The sequence below is a fragment of the Bombina bombina genome, chromosome 2, assembly GCF_027579735.1.
Source record: "Bombina bombina isolate aBomBom1 chromosome 2, aBomBom1.pri, whole genome shotgun sequence".
Classification (NCBI taxonomy): domain Eukaryota; kingdom Metazoa; phylum Chordata; class Amphibia; order Anura; family Bombinatoridae; genus Bombina; species Bombina bombina.
Window position 1 is genome coordinate 346,385,871 of NC_069500.1, and position 27,039 is coordinate 346,412,909.

General features: G+C 42.8%; 1 protein-coding gene across 1 annotated transcript in view; it reads right to left on the bottom strand.

Annotated features, from left to right (window-relative positions):
- Positions 1-27,039, bottom strand: part of ATXN2 (ataxin 2) — a gene marked incomplete in the record, with an annotated part of 1,324,939 nt that overhangs the window by 1,205,253 nt on the left and 92,647 nt on the right.

Below are 27,039 nucleotides of genomic sequence, written 5' to 3' on the forward strand. Positions count from 1 at the left end.
ATTAGATACCACCTTAGGCAGAAACCCAGGTTTGGTACGTAACACTACCTTATCTGCATGAAATATCAGATAAGGGGAATCACACTGTAAAGCAGATAACTCCGAAAGCAACAGGTTTAAACACAGGCTTGATTCTAACTAAAGCCTGACAAAACGCCTGAACGTCTGGAACCTCTGCCAGACGTTTGTGCAAAAGAATAGACAGAGCAGAAATCTGTCCCTTTAAGGAACTAGCTGACAATCCCTTCTCCAATCCTTTACTTGTGGGAGAAAAGATAATATCCTAGGAATCCTGACCTTACTCCATGAGTAACCCTTGGATTCACACCAATGAAGATATTTACACCATATCTTATGATAGATTTTCCTGGTGACAGGCTTTCGAGCCTGAATTAAGGTATCAATGACTGATTCGGAAAAACCACGCTTTGACAGAATCAAGCGTTCAATCTCCAAGCAGTCAGACGTAGAGAAATTAGATTTGGATGTTTGAAGGAACCTTGAAGTAGAGCAGAGTCCATGGTGGAAAGGATGACATGTCCACCAGATCTGCATATCAAGTCCTGCGTGGCCACGCAGGGGCTATCAAGATCACCGAAGCTCTCTCCTGCTTGATCTTGGCAATCAGACAAGGGAGCAGAGGAAACAGTGGAAACACATAAGCCAGGCTGAAGGACCAGGGCGCTGCTAGAGCATCTATCAGCGCTGCCTTGGGATCCCTGGACCTGGACCCGTAACAAGGAAGCGTGGCGTTCTGACGAGACGCCATGAGATCCAGTTCTGGTTTGCCCCAAAGTTGGATCAACTGGGCAAATACCTCCGGATGGAGCTCCCACTCCCCCGGATGAAAAGTCTGCCGACTTAGAAAATCCGCCTCCCAGTTCTCTACTCCTAGGATATGGATAGCTGAGAGATGGCAAGAGTGAACCTCTGCCCATAGAATTATATTTAAAACCTCCAACATTGCCAGGGGGCTCCTTGTTCCCCCCTGATGGTTGATATAGACTACAGTCGTGATGTTGTCCGACTGAAATCTGATTAACCTGACCGCAGCTAGCTGAGGCCAAGCCTGAAGAGCATTGAATATCGCTCTTAGTTCCAGAATGTTTATCGGAAGGAGTGCCAGACTGCACCCCAGCCCAGAAGGCTGGCTGTCATTACTATAGTCCATTCTGGCCTGCGGAAAATCATTCCCTTGGACAAATGGACCAGAGATAGCCACCAGAGTAGAGAATCCCTGGTCTCTTGATCCAAATTTAGTAGAGGGGACAAATCTGTGTAATCCCCATTCCACTGATTGAGCATGCAAAGTTGCAGTGGTCTGAGATGTAGGCAGGCAAACGGAACTATGTCCATTGCCGCTACCATTAATCCGATTACCTCCATACACTGAGCCACTGACGGACGAGAAATGGAATAAAGAGCACGGAAGGAAGTTAGAAGTTTTGACAACCTGACCTCTGTCAGATAAATCTTCATTTCTACTGAATCTAATCAGAGTTCCTAGGAAGGAAACTCTTGTGAGAGGTGAGAGAGAACTCTTTCCTTCGTTCGCCTTCCACCCGTGAGACCTTAGGAATGCCAGAACAATGTCCGTATGGGACCTGGCGATATAAAAAGTTGACGCCTGTATCAGGATGTCGTCTAGGTAAGGGGCTACTGCTATACCCCGTGGTCTTAGAACCGCCAGAAGGGACCCTAGAACCTTTGTAAAGATTCTTGGTGCCGTGGCTAACCCGAAGGGAAGAGCCACAAACTGGTAATGCCTGTCTAGGAAGGCGAACCTGAGAAACTGATGATGAAAGGTCAGTGCATTTGGTACACATTCTAAGAGGGGGTTCCACAATGGCTTCTAAACATAATGAACAAGGAGTTTCCTCTATGTTAGACATGTTTAACAGACTAGTAATGAGACCAGCAAGCTTGGAAAACACTTTAATAAATGTGAAAAAAACAATAATAAAAAACGGTACTGTGCCTTTAAGAGAAAAAAAACTACCACATAAACTGCAAAACAGTGAAAAAAAGTAGTAAACTCTACAAAATTTTTACAGTGTGTATAAGAGACTAAAGCAGCATTGCACCCACTTGCAAATGGATGATTAACCTCTCAGGCCCAAAAAAACGAATTAGAAAAACATTAAACCTGTTAACAGTCAAACACACTACCTGCCCATAAAAACGATTTTTGCAGGAACAAAACCCTCTATAGAGGTCCTATAAGCCAGAGGACTCCTTCAGGGAAGCTGGATGTCTCAGACTGAAAACGAAAATAGGCCCCTCCCACCATGCACTCAAAGTCAGAGGGCCTTAAAAAAGTACTCCTAGGAGTAATCTAACAAGCCATGTGGAAACTAGGCCCCAAATAAAGTTTTATCACCCTCAGAGAAAAACATAATTTTTGCTTACCTGATAAATTAATTTCTCTTGTGGTGTATCTAGTCCACGGATCATCCATTACTTGTGGGATATTCTCCTTCCCAACAGGAAGTTGCAAGAGGATCACCCACAGCAGAGCTGCTATATAGCTCCTCCCCTAACTGCCATATCCAGTCATTCGACCGAAACTAGCCAAGAAAGGAGAAACCATAGGGTGCAGTGGTGACTGTAGTTTAAAATTTAGACCTGCCTTAAAAAGACAGGGAGGGCCGTGGACTGGATACACCACAAGAGAAATAAATTTATCAGGTAAGCATAAATTATGTTTTCTCTTGTTAGGTGTATCCAGTCCACGGATCATCCATTACTTGTGGGATACCAATACCAAAGCTAAAGTACACGGATGAAGGGAGGGACAAGGCAGGTACTTAAACGGAAGGGACCACTACCTGTAGAACCTCTCCCCCAAAAACAGCCTCCGAAGAAGCAAAAGTATCAAATTTGTAAAATTTTGAAAAGGTATGAAGCGAAGACCAAGTCGCCGCTTTGCAAATCTGTTCAACAGAAGCCTCATTTTTAAAGGCCCAGGTGGAAGCCACAGCTCTAGTAGAATGAGCTGTAATCCTTTCAGGGGGCTGCTGTCCAGCAGTCTCATAGGCCAAGCGTATTACGCTCCGAAGCAAAAAAGAAAGAGAGGTTGCCTAAGCCTTTTGACCTCTCCTCTGTCCAGAGTAAACAACAAACAGGGAAGATGTTTTACTTACAAGCGACTAAAGATTTTCATCAAACTTTAAAGCACGGACTACGTCCAAATTATGTAAAAGACGTTCCTTCTTTGAAGAAGGATTAGGACACAATGATGGAACAACAAATCTCTTGATTGATATTCTTGTTGGAAACTACCTTAGATAAAAACCCAGGTTTTGTACGCAGAACTACTTTATCTGTATGGAAAATCAGATAAGGAGAATCACATTGTAAAGCTGATAACTCAGACTCTACGAGCCGAGGAAATAGCCATCAAAAACAGAACTTTCCAAGATAAAAGTTTGATATCAATGGAATGAAGGGGTTCAAACGGAACTCCTTGAAGAACCTTAAGAACCAAGTTTAAGCTCCATGGAGGAGCAACCGGTTTAAACACAGGCTTAATTCTAACCAAAGCCTGACAAAATGCCTGGACGTCTGGAACCTCTGCCAGACGCTTGTGCAAAAGGATAGACAGAGCAGAAATCTGTCCCTTTAAAGAACTAGCTGATAATCCTTTATCCAAACCCTCTTGGAGAAAGGACAATATCCTAGGAATCCTAACCTTACTCCATGAGTAATTCTTGGATTCACACCAATGAAGATATTTGCGCCATATCTTATGGTAGATTTTCCTGGTTACAGGCTTTCGTGCCTGTATTAAGGTATCAATGACTGACTCGGAGAAGCGACGCCTTGATAAAATCAAGCGTTCAATCTCCAGGCAGTCAGTCTCAGAGAAATTAGATTTGGATGATTGAAAGGACCTTGTAGTAGAAGGTCTTGTCTCAGAGGCAGAGGCCAAGGTGGAAAGGATGACATGTCCACCAGGTCTGCATACCAGGTCCTGCGTGGCCACGCAGGCGCGATCAAGATCACTGATGCTCTCTCCTGTTTGATTTTGGCAATCAGTCGAGGGAGCAGAGGAAACGGTGGAAACACATAAGCCAGGTTGAAGAACCACGGTGCTGCTAGAGCATCTATCAGCGTCGCTTCTGGGTCCCTGGATGTGGATCCGTAACAAAGAAGCTTGGCGTTCTGGCGAGACGCCATGAGATCCAATTCTGGTGTGCCCCAACGATGAACCAATTGAGCAAACACCTCCGGATGGAGTTCCCACTCCCCCGGATGAAAAGTCTGACGACTTAGAAAATCCGCCTCCCAGTTCTCTACACCTGGGATATGGATCGCTGATAGATGGCAAGAGTGAGTCTCTGCCCAGCGAATTATCTTGGAGACTTCTAACATCGCTAGGGAGCTCCTGGTCCCCCCTTGATGGTTGATGTAAGCCACAGTCGTGATGTAGTCCGACTGAAATCTGATGAACCTCTGGGTTGCTAACTGAGGCCAAGCTAGAAGAGCAATAAATATTGCTCTTAACTCCAGAATATTTATTGGGAGGAGTTTCTCCTCCTGAGTCCACGATCCCTGAGCCTTCAGGGAATTCCAGACTGCACCCCAACCTAGAAGGCTGGCATCTGTTGTTACAATTGTCCAATCTGGCCTGCGAAAGGTCATACCTTTGGACAGATGGACCCAAGATAGCCACCAGAGAAGAGAATCTCTGGTCTCTTGATCCAGATTTAGCAGAGGGGACAAATCTGTGTAATCCCCATTCCACTGACTGAGTATGCATAATTGCAGCGGTCTGAGATGTAGGAGCGCAAATGGCACTATGTCCATCGCCGCTACCATTAAGCCGATCACTTCCATGCACTGAGCCACCGAAGGGCGAGGAATGTAGTGAAGAACACGGCACAATTTAGAAGCTTTGATAACCTGGACTCCGTCAGGTAAATTTTCATTTCTACAGAATCTATCAGAGTTCCTAGGAAGGAAACCCTTGTGAGGGGTGATAGAGAACTCTTTCCCTCGTTCACTTTCCACCCATGCGACCTCAGAAATGCCAACACTATGTCCGTATGAAATTTGGCAATTTGGAAGTTTGACGCCTGTATCAGGATGTCGTCTAGATAAGGGGCCACTGCTATGCCCCGTGGTCTTAGGACCGCCAGAAGAGACCCCAGAACCTTTGCAAAAATTCTTGGGGCTGTAGCTAACCCGAAGGGAAGAGCCACAAACTGGTAATGCCTGTCTAGAAAGGCAAACCTTAGGAACCGATGATGATCTTTGTGAATCGGTATGTGAAGGTAAGCATCCTACAAATCCACTGTGGTCATGTACTGAACCTCCTGGATCATAGGTAGGATTGTCCGAATAGTTTCCATTTTGAACGATGGAACTCTGAGGAATTTGATTAAGATCTTTTGGGAACCACAAACAGATTTGAATAAAATCCCTGTCCTTGTTCCATCTGTGGAACTGGATGGATCACTCCCATTATTAGGAGGTCTTGCACACAGCGTAAGAATGCCTCTTTCTTTATCTGGTTTACAGATAATCTCGAAAGGTGAAATCTCCCTTGTGGGGGGGAAGCTTTGAAGTCCAGAAGATATCCCTGAGATATGATCTCTAACGCCCAGGGATCCTGAACATCTCTTGCCCACGCCTGGGCGAAGAGAGAAAGTCTGCCCCCTACTAGATCCATTGCCGGATAGGGGGCCGTTCCTTCATGCTGTCTTAGAGGCAGCAGCAGGCTTTCTGGCCTGCTTGCCTTTGCTCCAGGCCTGGTTAGATTTCCAGGCCGGCTTGGATTGCGCAAAAGTTCCCTCTTGTATTGTAGCAGAGGAAGTTGATGCTGCACCTGCCTTGAAGTTTCGAAAGGCACGAAAATTAGACTGTTTGGCCCTTGATTTGATTTGGCCCTGTCCTGAGGAAGGGTATGACCCTTACCTCCAGTAATGTCAGCAATAATTTCCTTCAAACCAGGCCCGAATAGGGTCTGCCCCTTGAAGGGAATGTTAAGTAATTTAGACTTTGAAGTCACGTCAGCTGACCAAGATTTAAGCCATAGCGCCCTACGCGCCTGGATGGCGAATCCAGAATTCTTAGCCGTTAGTTTAGTCAAATGAACAATGGCATCAGAAACAAAAGAATTAGCTAGCTTAAGTGTTCTAAGCTTGTCAAGTATTTCAGTCAATGGAGTAGCTGTCTGTAAAGCCTCTTCCAGAGACTCAAACCAGAACGCCGCAGCAGTAGTGACAGGAGCAATGCATGCAAGGGGCTGCAGGATAAAACCTTGTTGAATAAACATTTTCTTAAGGTAACCTAATTTTTTATCCATTGGATCTGAAAAAGCACAACTGTCCTCGACAGGGATAGTGGTACGCTTTGCTAAAGTAGAAACTGCTCCCTCCACCTTAGGGACCGTCTGCCATAAGTCCCGTGTGGTGGCGTCTATTGGAAACATTTTTCTAAAAATAGGAGGGGGGGAAAAACGGCACACCGGGTCTGTCCTACTCCTTAGTAATAATTTCTGTAAACCTTTTAGGTATTGGAAAAACGTCAGTACACACCGGCACCGCGTAGTATTTATCCAGTCTACACAATTTCTCTGGCACTGCAATTGTGTCACAGTCATTCAGAGCAGCTAAAACCTCTCCAAGCAACACCCGGAGGTTCTCAAGCTTAAATTTAAAAGTAGACATATCTGAATCAGGTTTCCCCGAGTCAGAGACGTCACCCACAGACTGAAGCTCTTCTTCAGCTTCTGCATATTGTGACGCAGTATCAGACATGGGCCTTAAAACATCTGCGCGCTCTGTATTACGTCTAACCCCAGAGCTATCGCGCTTTCCTCTGAATTCAGGCAGTCTGGCTAATACCGCTGACAGGGTATTATCCATGATTGCCGCCATGTCTTGCAAAGTAATCGCTATGGGCGTCTTTGATGTACTTGGCGCCATTTTAGCGTGAGTCCCTTGCGCGGGAGTCAAAGGGTCCGACACGTGGGGAGAGTTAGTCGGCATAACTTCCCCCTCGTCAGAATCCTCTGGTGATAATTCTTTTAAAGATAACAGCTGATCTTTATTGTTTAAAGTGAAATCAATACATTTAGTACACATTCTCCTATGGGGTTCCACCATGGCTTTTAAACATAATGAACAAGGAGTTTCCTCTATGTCAGACATGTTTATACAGACTAGCAATGAGACTAGCAAGCTTGGAAAACACTTTAAATCAAGTTAACAAGCAATATAAAAAAACTTTACTGTGCCTTTAAGAGAAACAAATTTTGCCAAAATTTGAAATAACAGTGAAAAAAGGCAGTTAAACTAACGAAATTTTTACAGTGTATGTAACAAGTTAGCAGAGCATTGCACCCACTTGCAAATGGATGATTAACCCCTTAATACAAAAAACAGATTAACAAACGAAAAATATGTTTTTTAAACAGTCATAACAACTGCCACAGCTCCTACTTTTGAAGCCTTTTGAGCCCTTCAGAGATGTCCTATAGCATGCAGGGGACTGCTGAGGGAAGCTAAATGTCACAGTTTGTAATTTTAACTGCACCAACTGTAACTTTTATACTATAACAGTGGAAAGCTTCAGGAAACTGTTTCTAGGCAAAAATAAAGCCAGCCATGTGGAAAAAACTAGGCCCCAATAAGTTTTATCACCAAAGCATATATAAAAACGATTAAACATGCCAGCAAACGTTTTATATTGCACATTAATCAGAGTATATACCTCTGATAGCAAGCCTGATACTAGTCGCTATTAAATCACTGTATTTAGGCTTTAACTTACATTAATCCGGTATCAGCAGCATTTTCTAGCAAATTCCATCCCTAGAAAAACTTAACTGCACATACCTTATTGCAGGATACCCTGCACGCCATTCTCCCTCTGAAGTTACCTCACTCCTCAGACATATGTGAGAACGGCAGTGGATCTTAGTTACTTCTGCTAAGATCATAGAAAAACGCAGGCAGATTCTTATTCTAAATGCTGCCTGAGATAAAATAGTACACTCCGGTACCATTTAAAAACAATAAACTTTTGATTGAAGAAAAAACTAACTATATTTTACCACTTTCCTCTAACTACCTCCAGCTATGTTGAGAGCTTGCAAGAGAATGACTGGATATGGCAGTGAGGGGAGGAGCTATATAGCAGCTCTGCTGTGGGTGATCCTCTTGCAACTACCTGTTGGGAAGGAGAATATCCCACAAGTAATGGATGATCCGTGGACTGGATACACCTAACAAGAGAAAAAACGTTTTTATCTATAAATCATGCAAACGTTTTTACACTAAGTAATATAGGTATTAACATGAATATTATCCCTTTTTGCAAGCATGACCCCAGTTGTTGTTAAATCACTGTATCAGGCTTACCTTAAATATACCAGGCACTGTCAACATTTTCTAGACCTTATCTCTCTAGAAAAAAATATACTGAACATACCTCAAAGCAGGCAATCTGCAGACCGTCCCCCCAACTGAAGTTGTCTTTCCATACTCTTCAGTTATGTGTGAGAACAGCAATGGACCTTAATTACAAACCGCTAAGATCATCAAACCTCCAGGCAAAAGTCTTCTTCCAATTTCTGCCTGAGAGTAAAAACAGTACAACGCCGGTACCGTTTAAAAATAACAAACTTTTGATTGAAGCTAAAAAGTCACCACAAGTGCAAGAGAATGACTGGGGGTGACAGTTAGGGGAGGAGCTATATAGACAGCTCTGCTGTGGGTGTCCTCTTGCAGCTTCCTGTTGGGAAGGAGAATATCCCACAAGTAATGGATGAACCCGTGGACTGGATACAAGAGAAAGGGAGGTAGGGGATGAATCTCTACAACCGTTAGGAAAACCATAAAATCAAAAGGCGATACTCCCTTCACATCCCTCTGACAAACACTGTACTCTGAGAGGAATTGGGCTTCAGAATGCTTAGAAGCGCTTATAATAGAAGAAATAATAGAAATCAAGCACAAACTTACTTCTCCACCTCCATAGGAGGCAAAGTTTGTAAAACAATTGTGGGTGTGGTGAGGGGTGTATTTATAGGCATTTTGAGGTTTGGGAAACTTTGCACCTCCTGGTAGGATTGTATATCCCATACATCACTAGCTCATGGACTCTTGCCATTACATGAAAGAAAACTAAGTAAACCTCAGAGAAAACGCAGTGAGGATTGTACCTCACAAGTTCTCAAAAGCCTCCACTGCCCTACTGAAGAGACTTATGTGGACAAGGCTAGACCCCAGAAAGGAACAGAGTAAGCTTACTCTGCTAAAAAAAAAAAATCTTGATTGAAGAAAACTTTTCATCAGAAACCTAAACTTCACCTCCTCCTTGCACTACAGGCAAAGAGAATGACTGGGGTATTGTGGGTAGGGGAGTGATATTTAAAAGCTTTGCTGTGGTGCTCTTTGCCTCCTCCTGCTGGCCAGGAGTGATATTCCCAACAGTAATTGATGATGATCCGTGGACTCACGGTCAAATATAAAAAGGAGTTGGATGGTATCCTTAAATTAGGATTTGAACAAGGACATCTAACGGAACAAATTTTTGAGTACTGCACCACAACACATCCGAGAATCCCAATTTTGTACACCACTCCGAAAATACACAAAACCCTAAACCACCCGCTAGGGCGGCCGATAGTCTCCGCTGTACAGTCACTCACACAGCCTGTGGCACAAGTAATAGACATCTTTCTTCAACCCATTGTCAAGACAGTCAGATCATACATTTCAGACACCAATGACTTAATCAGGAAGATGAAGGATGTTCGTGTGGAGACTGGGGACATCCTGGTTACCCTGGATGTCAACAGTCTCTACACCATCATCCCACATGACATAGGACTGATGGCAACTAAACAACACCTCATAGACAGCACACAGTACGAGGGACCCCCCATTTACTATTTTTTGACACTAATGGAATACTGCCTCACTAGGAACTATTTCCGCTTTGAGACATCCTTTTATCTGCAACTAACGGGCACTGCGATGGGGTCAAATATGGCCCCATCGTATGCCAACATTTATATGTCTCATTTTGAAAACCAATACCTGTGGAGCACTGACACATCGCCGGTAGTCTTCTATGTAAGATATATCGACGATGTGTTCATGGTGTGGCGTGGGGGACAGGAGGCACTGTTAGAGTGGTTTAGGGATTGGAACAATACCCCTAAACCAGTGAGGTTCAAGATTACACACCATCACAAGGAGATACAATTCCTAGATCTCAATATCTATATAGAAGGTAGTGTCCTAGGAACCACACTCTACAGTAAGCCCACTGATAGGAATTCCATTTTAAGTGCAACCAGCTGTTACCCTCCAGCCCTATTAAAAGGTATAGTCAAGTCCCAGCTGACCAGGGTCGTGCGCAATAATTCTAATACCGCTACAGGGGTCTCACAGCTGCAGCTCATGAGGGACAAATTCTTACAACAAGCAACAGATAGTCGACAGTACCTTCAAAGAGGTCCTCCCATACACCCAGGACAGTCTGATATATAAGGACAATCTGACAGAAAAACAGAAGAAATTGATAATGGCAACAACATTTTCACCTAGCACAACACAGGCTGGGAAAATATTGAGAGAGCACTGGCCAATAGTACAGTCTGATCCTAAACTGACCTTTACGCACAACCTGACACCAATGATAGCATACCGGAGGGGAACCAATCTTAAGGACAGCTTGGTACGCACGGACCCCAAATCAAGCTATATGGACACAACCCACATAAACATCAAAGGCTCATACCGATGCCTAGGGTGCACAACATGCAATGGCCTCATGGCAACTAAGAACTTTCACCACCCACACACTAATAAAGTGTTTAAGATCAAGCACTCAATATCCTGCACCACTGCATTTGTAGTCTACTTGTTATTTTGTCCATGTGCCCGGTTCTACGTGGGCAAAACGAGCGGAACACTCCGCGAAAGGATGGCAAACCACAGACGGGCCATACGGCTGGCGTTGGAACAAGGAGATTCGGACCAACCAGTGGCCAGACACTGTGCCAGAATGGGACATCAGGTGTCCACCATCAGATACATCCTGATTGACCACATCCCCCCCCCCCCCCTGGACAGGGGAGGTGATAGAAATAAGGCCCTGCTAAGAAGAGAGGCAGAGTGGATGTATAGACTGGGCACAATAGCCCCAGGAGGGCTAAACTCTCCGCCAGATTTTAAGGCGCTCATTTAAGCAGAGATACACACTGGGGCATGGCAAATAGACCTGGAGTAGTATGTGACCATGCACTGGAAGTCAGGCCCCTAGGGGGGTAGACTCTTTAGTGCTGAGGGCACCCACTGTTTTGGGGGGGACATGGAAATGATCCCCTCCAATTTAACAGTACTCGGCCTTTCATCGCCTATAAGTTCTCGTGAAAACTTAAAATACTGAGCTTCCTTAAAACACACAGCAGCCCTAAGGACACTATTCATCTACACTAAGTTCAAAAGATGATTTCAACAAGTAAGACACAAGAATGTAACCAACAGGAACACCGCAGAGCCATAGAATTATGAAATATGGACATACAACAACTAAGGGATGCAAATAATCCCCGAGTTGAGGAAACTATATTCCAAAGTCAGGTTGTGCAAATATATAATATATACTATATAAGGTCATTGCATTAGGACAAACACACTACAGTGAACCTAAAGACTGAACCACGGAATTAAGTTATTACATAGCAATGAGCCATAAAACAACTATATAGACTAATATGGAAATTACAACTTACCTAAATATATATTAAGAAAGCTAAATGAATATAAAGTATATATAACTACAAGAGGGACAGATATAATCTAGAATAATATCAAAACCAATTATACATTACTGATGCTAAGTGTACATTGGAGCAACAATAGCAGAGTTGCCTTAAAGTTTTTATTTAACTTGTTTTTTTAATTATTTCATTATTTACATTTATGTCATATATTTTAGTGTTATCTCTCCAGTTTACTATAGATCTATCTGTGTGGATTAAACACATAGTCCATACAGATACCTTAGAATCAATGTAAATAAAATGAAGATGTTACATAGATAGTACACATAACTGGAGCTAAATAGCACCCTTTAACCCCTATATATACCCCAAATAGGTGTGCTTTAAAACATACAGGTGTTACTCAATTAACCAGCACTGTACTATGACATAGCAAATTCACATAAAACAAAGGGCGAACAATAGATCCATCCGCCATAGTAGAACCGGCATAACAAACGGTTCCCATGCCAACCAAGCCATGACAGCGGGTCTGGCTGAAAGATACACATAGATGAACGAGAGAGACACATGTAAGGTAACAAACAGGGGGAAGCCGGAAAATATAATAGGCAATAATAATATGACAATAGACACAATAACACATATGAGCACACATAGGATCGTCTGTATGAGGAATATGGCACATATAGAATAGATTCACGTAATATGAGCAATCCACAGGAGTGTTGTGCACTGATAACAAGACACATATGAACAATGTTGGTACACTTAGACACTTATATACTTATAGTTAAGATATTTCAATATCACAAGTTTATTTATGGAAAGTTTTTCACATTATTGATACAACCGGAAAGAGCATCACACTGAGCACTTCCGGTTCACACAGTGGAACACAGAATGTGCGTTCCACACACTGTTTGGCGCCACTACACTGAGAGGACACACTTTTTTACACAGGTATTTGAAATTAATTTGACGAGTTATAGTCACTATATAAGCTTGTATGATGCAGTTTATGTTTATGCTGATGATGGGGAGGAATACCCCGAAAACGTTTCATTAAAAGATTTACTCTTTTTCACTAAAAGACCTGAGAGTGCGACTATTTTTCAGGAATATTCATTGCATGTGTGCACCCAGGCAGATGACTATTGGAGGGTAACACTGTATACTGGATGGGATATTATATATATATATATACATACATATATAGAGGAGCATATATATTATATTATTGTGTACACTAATAGCATAGAACATATAGTGTCTTGCATATCTACAGAGACAGAGGTTTTGCCTATGTAAAAAGTATTGTGTGTTAATACACATAAGAAAAAAAAAAACAGAATTTATGCTTACCTGATAAATTACTTTCTCCAACGGTGTGTCCGGTCCACGGCATCATCCTTACTTGTGGGATATTCTCTTCCCCAACAGGAAATGGCAAAGAGTCCCAGCAAAGCTGGTCACATGATCCCTCCTAGGCTCCGCCCACCCCAGTCATTCGACCGACGGACAGGAGGAAATATATATAGGAGAAACCATATGATACCGTGGTGACTGTAGTTAGAGAAAATAATTCATCAGACCTGATTAAAAAACCAGGGCGGGCCGTGGACCGGACACACCAATGTTGGAGAAAACAGAATTTATGCTTACCTGATAAATTACTTTCTCCAACATTGGTGTGTCCGGTCCACGGCGTCATCCTTACTTGTGGGAACCAATACCAAAGCTTTAGGACACGGATGAAGGGAGGGAGCAAATCAGGTCATCTAAATGGAAGGCACCACGGCTTGCAAAACCTTTCTCCCAAAAATAGCCTCCGAAGAAGCAAAAGTATCAAATTTGTAAAATTTGGCAAAAGTGTGCAGTGAAGACCAAGTCGCTGCCTTACATATCTGGTCAACAGAAGCCTCGTTCTTGAAGGCCCATGTGGAAGCCACAGCCCTAGTGGAGGAGCTGTGATTCTTTCAGGAGGCTGCCGTCCGGCAGTCTCATAAGCCAATCGGATAATGCTTTTAAGCCAAAAGGAAAGAGAGGTAGAAGTCGCTTTTTGACCTCTCCTTTTACCAGAATAAACAACAAACAAGGAAGATGTTTGTCTGAAATCTTTAGTAGCCTCTAAATAGAATTTTAGAGCACGGACTACGTCCAAATTGTGTAACAAACGTTCCTTCTTTGAAACTGGATTCGGACACAAAGAAGGTACAACTATCTCCTGGTTAATATTTTTGTTGGAAACAACTTTCGGAAGAAAACCAGGCTTAGTACGCAAAACCACCTTATCTGCATGGAACACCAGATAAGGAGGAGAACACTGCAGAGCAGATAACTCTGAAACTCTTCTAGCAGAAGAGATTGCAACCAAAAACAAAACTTTCCAAGATAATAACTTAATATCTACGGAATGTAAGGGTTCAAACGGAACCCCTTGAAGAACTGAAAGAACTAGATTTAGACTCCAGGGAGGAGTCAAAGGTCTGTAAACAGGCTTGATCCTAACCAGAGCCTGAACAAATGCTTGAACATCTGGCACAGCTGCCAGTCTTTTGTGAAGTAAAACAGATAAAGCAGAGATCTGTCCCTTCAGAGAACTTGCAGATAATCCTTTCTCCAAACCTTCTTGTAGAAAGGATAGAATCTTAGGAATTTTTATCTTGTTCCATGGGAATCCTTTAGATTCACACCAACAGATATATTTTTTCCATATTTTATGGTAAATTTTTCTAGTTACAGGCTTTCTAGCCTGAATCAGAGTATCTATTACAGAATCTGAAAACCCACGCTTTGATAAAATCAAGCGTTCAATCTCCAAGCCGTCAGTTGGAGGGAAACCAGATTCGGATGTTCGAATGGACCCTGAACAAGAAGGTCCTGTCTCAAAGGTAGCTTCCATGGTGGAGCCGATGACATATTCACCAGGTCTGCATACCAAGTCCTGCGTGGCCACGCAGGAGCTATCAAGATCACCGAGGCCCTCTCCTGATTGATCCTGGCTACCAGCCTGGGGATGAGAGGAAACGGTGGGAATACATAAGCTAGGTTGAAGGTCCAAGGTGCTACTAGTGCATCTACTAGGGTCGCCTTGGGATCCCTGGATCTGGACCCGTAGCAAGGAACCTTGAAGTTCTGACGAGACGCCATCAGATCCATGTCTGGAATGCCCCATAATTGAGTTATTTGGGCAAAGATTTCCGGATGGAGTTCCCACTCCCCCGGATGGAATGTCTGACGACTCAGAAAATCCGCTTCCCAATTTTCCACTCCTGGGATGTGGATCGCAGACAAGTGGCAGGAGTGATCCTCCGCCCATTGAATTATCTTGGTCACTTCTTTCATCGCCAGGGAAGTCCTTGTTCCCCCCTGATGATTGATATATGCAACGGTCGTCATGATGTCTGACTGAAACCTTATGAATTTGGCCTTTGCTAGTTGAGGCCAAGCTCTGAGAGCATTGAATATCGCTCTCAGTTCCAGAATGTTTATCGGGAGAAGAGACTCTTCCCGAGACCATAGACCCTGAGCTTTCAGGGATTCCCAGACCGCGCCCCAGTCCACTAGGCTGGCGTCGGTCGTGACAATGACCCACTCTGGTCTGCGGAAGCTCATTCCCTGTGACAGATTGTCCAGGGTCAGCCACCAACGGAGTGAATCTCTGGTCTTTTGATCTACTTGAATCGTCTGAGACAAGTCTGTATAATCCCCATTCCACTGTCTGAGCATGCACAGTTGTAATGGTCTTAGATGAATTTGTGCAAAAGGAACTATGTCCATTGTTGCAACCATCAATCCTATTACTTCCATGCACTGCACTATGGAAGGACGAGGAACAGAATGAAGTACTTGACAAGAGCTTAGAAGTTTTGATTTTCTGACCTCTGTCAGAAAAATCCTCATTTCTAAGGAATCTATTATTGTTCCCAAGAAGGGAACTCTTGTTGACGGGGACATAGAACTTTTTTCTTTGTTCACCTTCCATCCATGAGATCTGAGAAAGGCTAGGACGATGTCCGTATGAGCCTTTGCTTTTGACAGGGACGACGCTTGAATCAGGATGTCGTCCAAGTAAGGTACTACTGCAATGTCCCTTGGTCTTAGAACCGCTAGAAGGGACCCTAGTACCTTTGTGAAAATCCTTGGAGCAGTGGCTAATCCAAATGGAAGTGCCATAAACTGGTAATGCTTGTCCAGAAAAGCGAACCTTAGGAACTGATGATGTTCCTTGTGGATAGGAATATGTAGGTACGCATCCTTTAAATCCACGGTAGTCATAAATTGATTTTCCTGGATAGTAGGTAGGATCGTTCGAATAGTTTCCATTTTGAACGATGGTACCCTGAGAAATTTGTTTAGGATCTTTAGATCCAAAATTGGTCTGAATGTTCCCTCTTTTTTGGGAACTATGAACAGATTGGAATAAAATCCCATTCCTTGTTCTCTTATTGGAACTGGATGTATCACTCCCATCTTTAACAGGTCTTCTACACAATGTAAGAATGCCTGTCTCTTTATTTGGTTTGAAGATAGAGACCTGTGGAACCTTCCCCTTGGGGGTAGTTCCTTGAATTCCAGGAGATAACCTTGAGAAACTATTTCTAGCGCCCAAGGATCCTGAACATCTCTTGCCCAAGCCTGAGCAAAGAGAGAAAGTCTGCCCCCCACTAGATCCGGTCCCGGATCGGGGGCTATCCCTTCATGCTGTTTTGGTAGCAGTGGTAGGCTTCTTGGCCTGCTTACCCTTGTTCCAGCCTTGCATTGGTTTCCAGGCTGGTTTGGGTTGTGAAGTATTACCCTCTTGCTTAGAGGATACAGAATTAGAGACTGGTCCGTTTCTGCGAAAGGGACGAAAATTAGGCTTATTATTAGCCTTAAAAGACCTATCCTGTGGGAGGGCGTGGCCCTTTCCCCCAGTGATGTCTGAAATAATATCTTTCAAATCAGGTCCAGATAATGTTTTACCTTTGAAAGGAATGTTAAGCAATTTTGTCTTGGAAGACACATCCGCTGACCAAGACTTTAGCCAAAGCACTCTGCGCGCCACGACAGCAAACCCTGAATTTTTCGCCGCTAATCTAGCTAATTGCAAAGCGGCATCTAAAACAAAAGAGTTAGCCAATTTAAGTGCTTGAACTCTGTCCATAACCTCCTCATACGAAGATTCTTTACTGAGCGATTTTTCTAGTTCCTCGAACCAGAAACACGCTGCCGTAGTGACAGGAAACATAATTTATGCTTACCTGATAAATTCCTTTCTTCTGTAGTGTGATCAGTCCACGGGTCATCATTACTTCTGGGATATTACTCCTCCCCAACAGGAAGTGCAAGAGGATTCACCCAGCAGAGCTGCATATAGCTCCTCCCCTCTACGTCACTCCCAGTCATTCGACCAAGGACCAACGAGAAAGGAAAAGCCAAGGGTGAAGTGGTGACTGGAGTATAAATTAAAAAATATTTACCTGCCTTAAAAACAGGGCGGGCCGTGGACTGATCACACTACAGAAGAAAGGAATTTATCAGGTAAGCATAAATTATGTTTTCTTCTGTTAAGTGTGATCAGTCCACGGGTCATCATTACTTCTGGTATACCAATACCAAAGCAAAAGTACACGGACGACGGGAGGGATAGGCAGGCTCTTTATACAGAAGGAACCACTGCCTGAAGAACCTTTCTCCCAAAAATAGCCTCCGATGAAGCAAAAGTGTCAAATTTGTAAAATTTGGAAAAAGTATGAAGCGAAGACCAAGTTGCAGCCTTGCAAATCTGTTCAACAGAGGCCTCATTCTTGAAGGCCCAAGTGGAAGCCACAGTTCTAGTAGAATGAGCTGTAATTCTTTCAGGAGGCTGCTGTCCAGCAGTCTCATAAGCTAAACGAATTATGCTACGAAGCCAAAAAGAAAGAGAGGTAGCGGAAGCTTTTTGACCTCTCCTCTGCCCAGAGTAAATGACAAACAGAGAAGACGTTTGTCGAAATTCCTTAGTTGCCTGTAAGTAAAATTTTAGAGCACGGACTACATCCAGGTTGTGCAGTAGACGTTCCTTCTTTGAAGAAGGATTTGGGCATAAAGAAGGAACAACAATCTCTTGATTGATATTCCTGTTAGTAACTACCTTAGGTAAGAACCCAGGTTTAGTACGCAGGACTACCTTATCCGAATGAAAAATCAAATAAGGAGAATCACAATGTAAGGCTGATAATTCAGAGACTCTTCGAGCCGAGGAAATAGCCATTAAAAATAGAACTTTCCAAGATAACAACTTTATATCAATGGAATGAAGGGGTTCAAACGGAACGCCCTGTAAAACATTAAGAACAAGGTTTAAACTCCATGGTGGAGCAACCGTTTTAAACACAGGCTTAATCCTGGTCAAAGCCTGACAAAAAGCCTGGACGTCAGGAACTTCTGACAGACGTTTGTGTAACAGAATGGACAGAGCTGAGATCTGTCCCTTTAATGAACTAGCAGATAAACCCTTTTCTAAACCTTCTTGTAGAAAAGACAATATCCTAGGAATCCTAACCTTACTCCAAGAGTAACCTTTGGATTCACACCAATATAGGTATTTACGCCATATCTTATGGTAAATCTTTCTGGTAACAGGTTTCCTAGCCTGTATTAAGGTATCAATAACTGACTCAGAAAACCCACGTCTTGATAAAATCAAGCGTTCAATTTCCAAGCAGTCAGCTTCAGAGAAGTTAGATTTTGATGTTTGAAGGGACCCTGTATCAGAAGGTCCTGTTTCAGAGGTAGAGACCAAGGTGGACAGGATGACATGTCCACCAGGTCTGCATACCAAGTCCTGCGTGGCCACGCAGGTGCTATTAGAATCACTGATGCTCTCTCTTGTTTGATTCTGGCAATCAATCGAGGAAGCAACGGGAAGGGTGGAAACACGTAAGCCATCCTGAAGTCCCAAGGTGCTGTCAGAGCATCTATCAGGACTGCTCCTGGATCCCTGGATCTGGACCCGTAACGAGGAAGCTTGGCGTTCTGTCGAGACGCCATGAGATCTCTCTGGTTTGCCCCAACGTCGCAGTATTTGGGCAAAGACCTCCGGATGAAGTTCCCACTCCCCCGGATGAAAAGTCTGACGACTTAAGAAATCCGCCTCCCAGTTCTCCACTCCCGGGATGTGGATTGCTGACAGGTGGCAAGAGTGAGACTCTGCCCAGAGAATTATCTTTGATACTTCCATCATAGCTAGGGAGCTTCTTGTACCTCCCTGATGGTTGATGTAAGCTACAGTCGTGATGTTGTCCGACTGAAACCTGATGAACCCCCGAGTTGTCAACTGGGGCCAAGCCAGGAGGGCATTGAGAACTGCTCTCAATTCCAGAATGTTTATTGGCAGGAGACTCTCCTCCTGACTCCATTGTCCCTGAGCCTTCAGAGAATTCCAGACGGCACCCCAACCTAGAAGGCTGGCGTCTGTTGTTACAATTGTCCAGTCTGGTCTGCTGAATGGCATCCCCCTGGACAGATGTGGCCGAGAAAGCCACCATAGAAGAGAATTTCTGGTCTCTTGATCCAGATTCAGAGAAGGGGATAAGTCTGAGTAATCCCCATTCCACTGACTTAGCATGCACAGTTGCAGTGGTCTGAGGTGTAAGCGTGCAAAGGGTACTATGTCCATTGCCGCTACCATTAAGCCGATTACCTCCATGCATTGAGCCACTGACGGGTGTTGAATGGAATGAAGGGTGCGGCAAGCACTTTGAAGTCTTGTTAGCCTGTCCTCTGTCAGGTAAATCTTCATTTCTACAGAATCTATAAGAGTCCCCAGGAAGGGAACTCTTGTGAGTGGAACGAGTGAACTTTTCTTTTCGTTCACCTTCCATCCATGTGACCTTAGAAATGCCAGCACTAACTCTGTATGAGACTTGGCAGTTTGAAAGCTTGAAGCTTGTATCAGAATGTCGTCTAGGTATAGAGCTACCGAGATTCCCCGCGGTCTTAGTACCGCCAGAAGAGCACCCAGAACCTTTGTGAAGATTCTTGGAGCTGTAGCCAATCCGAATGGAAGAGCCACAAACTGGTAATGCCTGTCTAGGAAGGCAAACCTTAGGTACCGATAATGATCTTTGTGAATCGGTATGTGAAGGTAAGCATCTTTTAAATCTACAGTGGTCATGTACTGACCCTCTTGGATCATAGGTAAAATTGTCCGAATAGTCTCCATCTTGAACGATGGAACTCTTAGGAATTTGTTTAGGATCTTTAAGTCCAGGATTGGTCTGAAAGTTCCCTCTTTTTTGGGAACCACAAACAGATTTGAGTAAAACCCCTGTCCCTGTTCCGATCGTGGAACTGGATGGATTACTCCCATTAACAAGAGCTCTTGTACGCAGCGTAGAAACGCCTCTTTCTTTGTCTGGATTGTTGACAATCTTGACAGATGAAATCTCTCTCTTGGAGGAGAGTATTTGAAGTCCAGAAGGTATCCCTGAGATATTATCTCTAGCGCCCAGGGATCCTGGACATCTCATGCCCAAGCCTGGGCGAAGAGAGAAAGTCTGCCCCCCACTAGATCCGATCCCGGATCGGGGGCCCTCAATTCATGCTGTTTTAGGGGCAGCAGCAGGTTTCCTGGCCTGCTTGCCCTTGTTCCAGGACTGGTTAGGTTTCCAGCCTTGTCTGTAGCGAGCAACAGCTCCTTCCTGTTTTGGTGCAGAGGAAGATGATGCTGCTCCTGCTTTGAAATTACGAAAGGAACGAAAATTAGACTGTCTAGCCTTAACTTTGGCTTTGTCCTGAGGCAGGGCATGGCCTTTACCTCCTGTAATGTCAGCGATAATCTCTTTCAACCCGGGCCCGAATAAGGCCTGCCCTTTGAAAGGTATATTAAGCAATTTAGACTTAGAAGTAACATCAGCTGACCAGGATTTTAGCCACAGCGCCCTGCGTGCCTGAATGGCGAATCCTGAATTCTTCGCCGTAAGTTTAGTAAGATGTACTACGGCCTCCGAAATGAATGAATTAGCTAGTTTAAGGACTCTAAGCCTGTCCGTAATGTCGTCCAGAGTAGCTGAACCAATGTTCTCTTCCACAGACTCAATCCAGAATGCCGCTGCAGCCGTGATCGGCGCAATGCATGCAAGGGGTTGCAATATAAAACCTTGTTGAACAAACATCTTCTTAAGGTAACCCTCTAACTTTTTATCCATTGGATCTGAAAAAGCACAGCTATCCTCCACCGGGATAGTGGTACGCTTAGCTAAGGTAGAAACTGCTCCCTCCACCTTAGGGACCGTTTGCCATAAGTCCCTTGTGGTGGCGTCTATTGGAAACATTTTTCTAAATATCGGAGGGGGTGAGAACGGCACACCGGGTCTATCCCACTCCTTAGTAACAATTTCAGTAAGTCTCTTAGGTATAGGAAAAACCTCAGTACTCGTCGGTACCGCAAAATATTTATCCAACCTACACATTTTCTCTGGTATTGCAACTGTGTTACAATCATTCAGAGCCGCTAACACCTCCCCTAGTAATACACGGAGGTTTTCCAGTTTAAATTTAAAATTTGAAATATCTGAATCCAGTCTGTTTGGATCAGAACCGTCACCCACAGAATGAAGTTCTCCGTCCTCATGTTCTGCCACCTGTGACGCAGTGTCTGACATGGCCCTAATATTATCAGCGCACTCTGTTCTCACCCCAGAGTGATCACGCTTACCTCTTAGTTCTGGTAATTTAGCCAAAACCTCAGTCATAACAGTAGCCATATCCTGTAATGTGATTTGTAATGGCCGCCCAGATGTACTCGGCGCTACAATATCACGCACCTCCCTCTGAGCGGGAGATGTAGGTACTGACACGTGAGGCGAGTTAGTCGGCATAACTCTCCCCTCGTTGTTTGGTGAAATTTGTTCAATTTGTACAGATTGACTTTTATTTAAAGTAGCATCAATACAATTAGTACATAAATTTCTATTGGGCTCCACTTTGGCATTGCAACAAATGACACAGGTATCATCCTCTGAATCAGACATGTTTAACACACTAGCAAATAAACTTGCAACTTGGAAATACAATTCAATTAGAATAATATTAAAACGTACTGTGCCTTTAAGAAGCACAGAAGATCTATGACAGTTGAAAATTAATAAATTGAAACAGTTATAGCCTCAATCCTTGTAAACAACACAACTTTAGCAAAGGTTTAATCCCATTAGCAAAGATAACAAATTCTGAAAGCAGGAAACAAATTACAGAATAAACGTTTATCTCAGTCAAAGTACAATTCTCACAGCTCTGCTGAGAGAAATTACCTCCCTCAAAATAAGTTTTGAAGACCCCTGAGCTCTGTAGAGATGAACCGGATCATGCAGGGAATACAATGAGTTGCTGACTGAAATATTTGATGCGTAGTAAAAGCGCCAAAAAACGGCCCCTCCCCCTCACACACAGCAGTGAGGGAGAACAGAAACTGTCAGAAAACAGATTAAGCAACTGCCAAGTGGAAAAATAGTGCCCAAACATTTATTCACTCAGTACCTCAGTAAATGAAAACGATTTTACATTCCAGCAAAAACGTTAAACATAATCTCTAGTTATTAAACAGCTTTATGTATTTCTTACAGTGTAATTCTAGTGAAGTACCATTCCCCAGAATACTGAAGTGTAAAGTATACATACATGACATTATATCGGTATGGCAGGATTTTCTCATCAATTCCATTATCAGAAAATAAAAACTGCTACATACCTCTATGCAGATTCATCTGCCCGCTGTCCCCTGATCTGAAGTTTACCTCTCCTCAGATGGCCGAGAAACAGCAATATGATCTTAACTACTCCGGCTAAAATCATAACAAAAACTCTGGTAGATTCTTCTTCAAACTCTGCCAGAGAGATAATAACACACTCCGGTGCTATTTTAAAATAACAAACTCTTGATTGAAGATAAAAACTAAGTATAATCACCATAGTCCTCTCACACATCCTATCTAGTCGTTGGGTGCAAGAGAATGACTGGGAGTGACGTAGAGGGGAGGAGCTATATGCAGCTCTGCTGGGTGAATCCTCTTGCACTTCCTGTTGGGGAGGAGTAATATCCCAGAAGTAATGATGACCCGTGGACTGATCACACTTAACAGAAGAAACAATGCATGAAATTGGTTGTAGAAGGTAACCTTGCTGTACAAAAATCTTTTTAAGCAAACCCTCTAATTTCTTATCCATAGGATCTTTGAAAGCACAACTATCTTCGATAGGAATAGTAGTGCGTTTGTTTAGAGTAGAAACCGCCCCCTCGACCTTGGGGACTGTCTGCCATAAGTCCTTTCTGGGGTCGACTATAGGAAATAATTTCTTAAATATAGGGTGGGGAACAAAAGGTATGCCGGGCCTTTCCCACTCTTTATTTACTATGTCCGCCACCCGCTTGGGTATAGGAAAAGCGTCGGGGGGCACCGGAACCTCTAGGAACTTGTCCATCTTACATAATTTCTCTGGAATGACCAAATTGTCACAATCATCCAGAGTAGATAACACCTCCTTAAGCAGTGCGCGGAGATGTTCTAATTTAAATTTAAATGTCACAACATCAGGTTCAGCTTGATGAGAAATTTTCCCTGAATCTGAAATTTCTCCATCAGACGAAACCTCCCTCATGGCCCCTTGAGATTGGTGTGAGGGTATGTCAGAACAGTTATCATCAGCGTCCTCTTGCACTTCAGTGTTTAAAACAGAGCAATCGCGCTTTCTCTGATAAGTAGGCATTTTGGATAAAAGATTTGCTATGGAGTTATCCATTACAGCCGTTAATTGTTGCATGGTAATAAGCATTGGCGCACTAGATGTACTAGGGGCCTCCTGTGTGGGCATAACTGGTGTAGACACAGTAGGGGATGATGTAGTATCATGTTTACTCCCCTCATTTGAGGAATCATCTTGGGCAATATCATTATCTGTTGCATTACTGTCCTTACTTTGTTTGGACACTATGGCACAATTATCACATAAATTTAAATGGGGAGACATATTGGCTTTCATACATATAGAACATAGCTTATCTGATGGTACAGACATGTTAAACAGGCTTAAACTTGTCAACAAAGCACAAAAAAACGTTTTAAAATAAAACCGTTACTGTCACTTTAAATTTCAAACTGAAAACACTTTATTACTGAATATGTGAAAAAGTATGAGGAATTGTTCAAAATTCACCAAAATTTCACCACAGTGTCTTAAAGCATTAAAAGTATTGCACATCAAATTTCAGAGCTTTAACCCTTAAATTAACGGAACCGGAGCCGTTTTTACATTTAACCCCTATACAGTCCCAGAATGAGGCTCTGTCTATAACTAGAAAGGCCCCCATCTGAAAAAGGTGTCCAACACAGTGCCTGCCGTTTTTCTAAACGTTCCCCAAGATTATAATACCAATAATTAGTTAGAATCTGCATAATATGCCTAGTAAAGCAATTGTTTTAGCCCAGAAAAATGTCTACCAGTTTTTAAGCCCTTTTTGAAGCCCTTTATTCTTTTATGTTTAACTAAGAAAATGGCTTACCGGTCCCCATGAGGGGAAATGACAGCCTTCCAGCATTACATGGTCTTGTTAGAAATATGGCTAGTCATACCTTAAGCAGAAAAGACTGCTAACTGTTTCCCCCAACTGAAGTTACTTCATCTCAACAGTCCTGTGTGGAAACAGCAATCGATTTTAGTTACTGTCTGCTAAAAATCATCTTCCTCTTACAAACAGAAATCTTCATCCTTTTCTGTTTCAGAGTAAATAGTACATACCAGCACTATTTTAAAATAACAAACACTTGATAGAAGAATAAAACTACAAAAAACTCTTAACCATCTCCGTGGAGATGTTGCCTGTGCAACGGCAAAGAGAATGACTAGGGTGGGCGGAGCCTAGGAGGGATCATGTGACCAGCTTTGCTGGGACTCTTTGCCATTTCCTGTTGGGGAAGAGAATATCCCACAAGTAAGGATGACGCCGTGGACCGGACACACCAATGTTGGAGAAACAGCTTCTAGAGATTTGCATATAATAATATTGTACATGAAGTACATCAGAGCAAATAACATTCCATAGAGCATGACATTTACAACAGTATATAATATGCAGACTGACATAAAAAAATAAAATAAAAAAAATAAAAAACTTACATCCCCTGGCCATGATGGGATTACAATTAACTTATAAAGAAGTATTAAAAGAGACATAATACCCATATGCTAAATCACTTGAAAGTGATGCAGCAGAACTGTAAAAAGCTGACCGGAAAATATCACCCGAGAATCTCTATGAAAAAAGGGAAGATATTTTACCTCACAATTTCTTCATTTCAACAGAATAAGACAAGGCGCTAGCAACACACTTGCACATTATCGGATTGGTTCTGCTTCCTGTCCCTCACGGACATGGACCAATCAGATAATGCAATAATGGTCAGATACGTTCCAGAGTGCTCTGTTCTAATCAGAGCCTTGGGTGCCGCAACCGCCTCGCCTCCAGGAACCTAACCATGGGTCCCATCCCCAACTACAGTGCTTTTGCAGGTTCTTGGACAGAATGCAGATAAAAGCATGCCGTGGGGGGATGGGACCTATGGTTAGGTTCCCAGAGGCGGTTGCGACACCAGAGGCTCTGATTAGAACAGAGCGCTCTGGAGCGTATCTGCCCTGGGCCATTTTTGCATTATCTGATTGGTCCGTGTCTCTATGAGGGACAGGAAGCATAACCCATCGCATAATGTTGCAAGTGTGTCGACGAAAAAGGAAGCACAACTAATCGGATAATGTTGCAAGTGTGTCGCTATCGCCTAGTAGAAAAAGTGCAGTGTAAAAAGTTATTTCAGTTACTGCCCAGCTGCAGGTAAAAAAAAAGGAAGGAAGAAATGAACAGCAGCCAATCAGCATCAGCAGTGCTGAGGTCATGGATTTCACTTAACTCTCATGAGATTTCATAGTAGACTTCCTTAAACTGAATAGGGAAATAACATGAGGGTGCCATAGGCTCGCTTCCTTGTAGGTCCTGGTACAGATATACCGATTTGATGCTTAGGAAATTTTGCGGTAAAATCTTTCTTTTTTACATAGAGATGTTCAGATGTTATTTTCTAGTCAGCTTTATTACAGCTATGCTGCATCACTTTCAGGTGTTTTAACATTTGGGTATCATGGCCCTTTAATTGCGTTGATAGTTATAAGTGATAACGGCACCATATGTCATTATGTTCAGTACAATAGATAATTATGCATGTTATAGTAAATTGTGTACACTATAGATCACATAAGGATGTGCTGAGGTGTACAGCTGCCTGAAGGTCTTTGCCAAAACACCTGCAAGATGTTATCAAATCTGAAATCTTAGTATTAAATGATTACACCTCTGTGTATGTACAGCTTTATTAGCAGAGGATGTGTATACAGCATGAAGTGCTTTATTAGCAGAGAATAAGTAATGAGTATAAAACTCAATCACAAAAAAGAAGCAGCACCACCAAAATATCTTCAGATTTATTCATGCAAACTGCACAGTATCTAAGCCAGACCAAAAAAAATTGCAAAGTTTCGGACTTAGTCCTTAATCATGCATGATTAAGGACTAAGTCTGAAACGTTGCAATTTTTTTTTTGGTCTGGCTTTGATACTGTGCGGTTTGCACGAATAAATCTGAAGATATTTTGGTGGTGCTGCTTCTTTTTTGTGATTGATGCTTATTTGAGCATTGTGCAGTACCCTTGAAGCTTGCACACCTCCCTGATCCCAGGTGCTGGAATGTTCTTTGGACTTCCTATAAAACTCAATGATAGCCACAAAATATGTTGCCATAGCCTTTCTAGCTATTCTGATACTCAGTAGATAAAGCGAGTAGGTTCTGAGCAACAAAGACGGTACAAAATTTCTTAAAGTAAGTCAAAAGGGGGTGGTTAAATCAAATTCACAATCTGAGGTAAATATTGATCTTACATAATGGAACAAGCTTGTAAAACACATGTCATATATGTACAGGGAGGGTTATCAGGAAATTATTCCTCTAATGTGCTATTTTACATATTTTTAGTGGGGACATAGGGTAGGTAGGGAATTGAAAAAGAGTGTCATGAGGAGAGCAAGCAAATTCCCTGGGCTATGCAGTATTTGTTGTCAGAGTACTTTTATATGTTAGGCTTAAATATAAAGAATGCATCTTATTAAAGCGTATAAAATAACAAAAAAAAGCTTAAACAAAACACTAATACTAGTGAGTATTGCATGTCAGATGTGTTAAAGTATGTGTTTTTAAACAACCAACACAAGGACATAGCATATTTTCT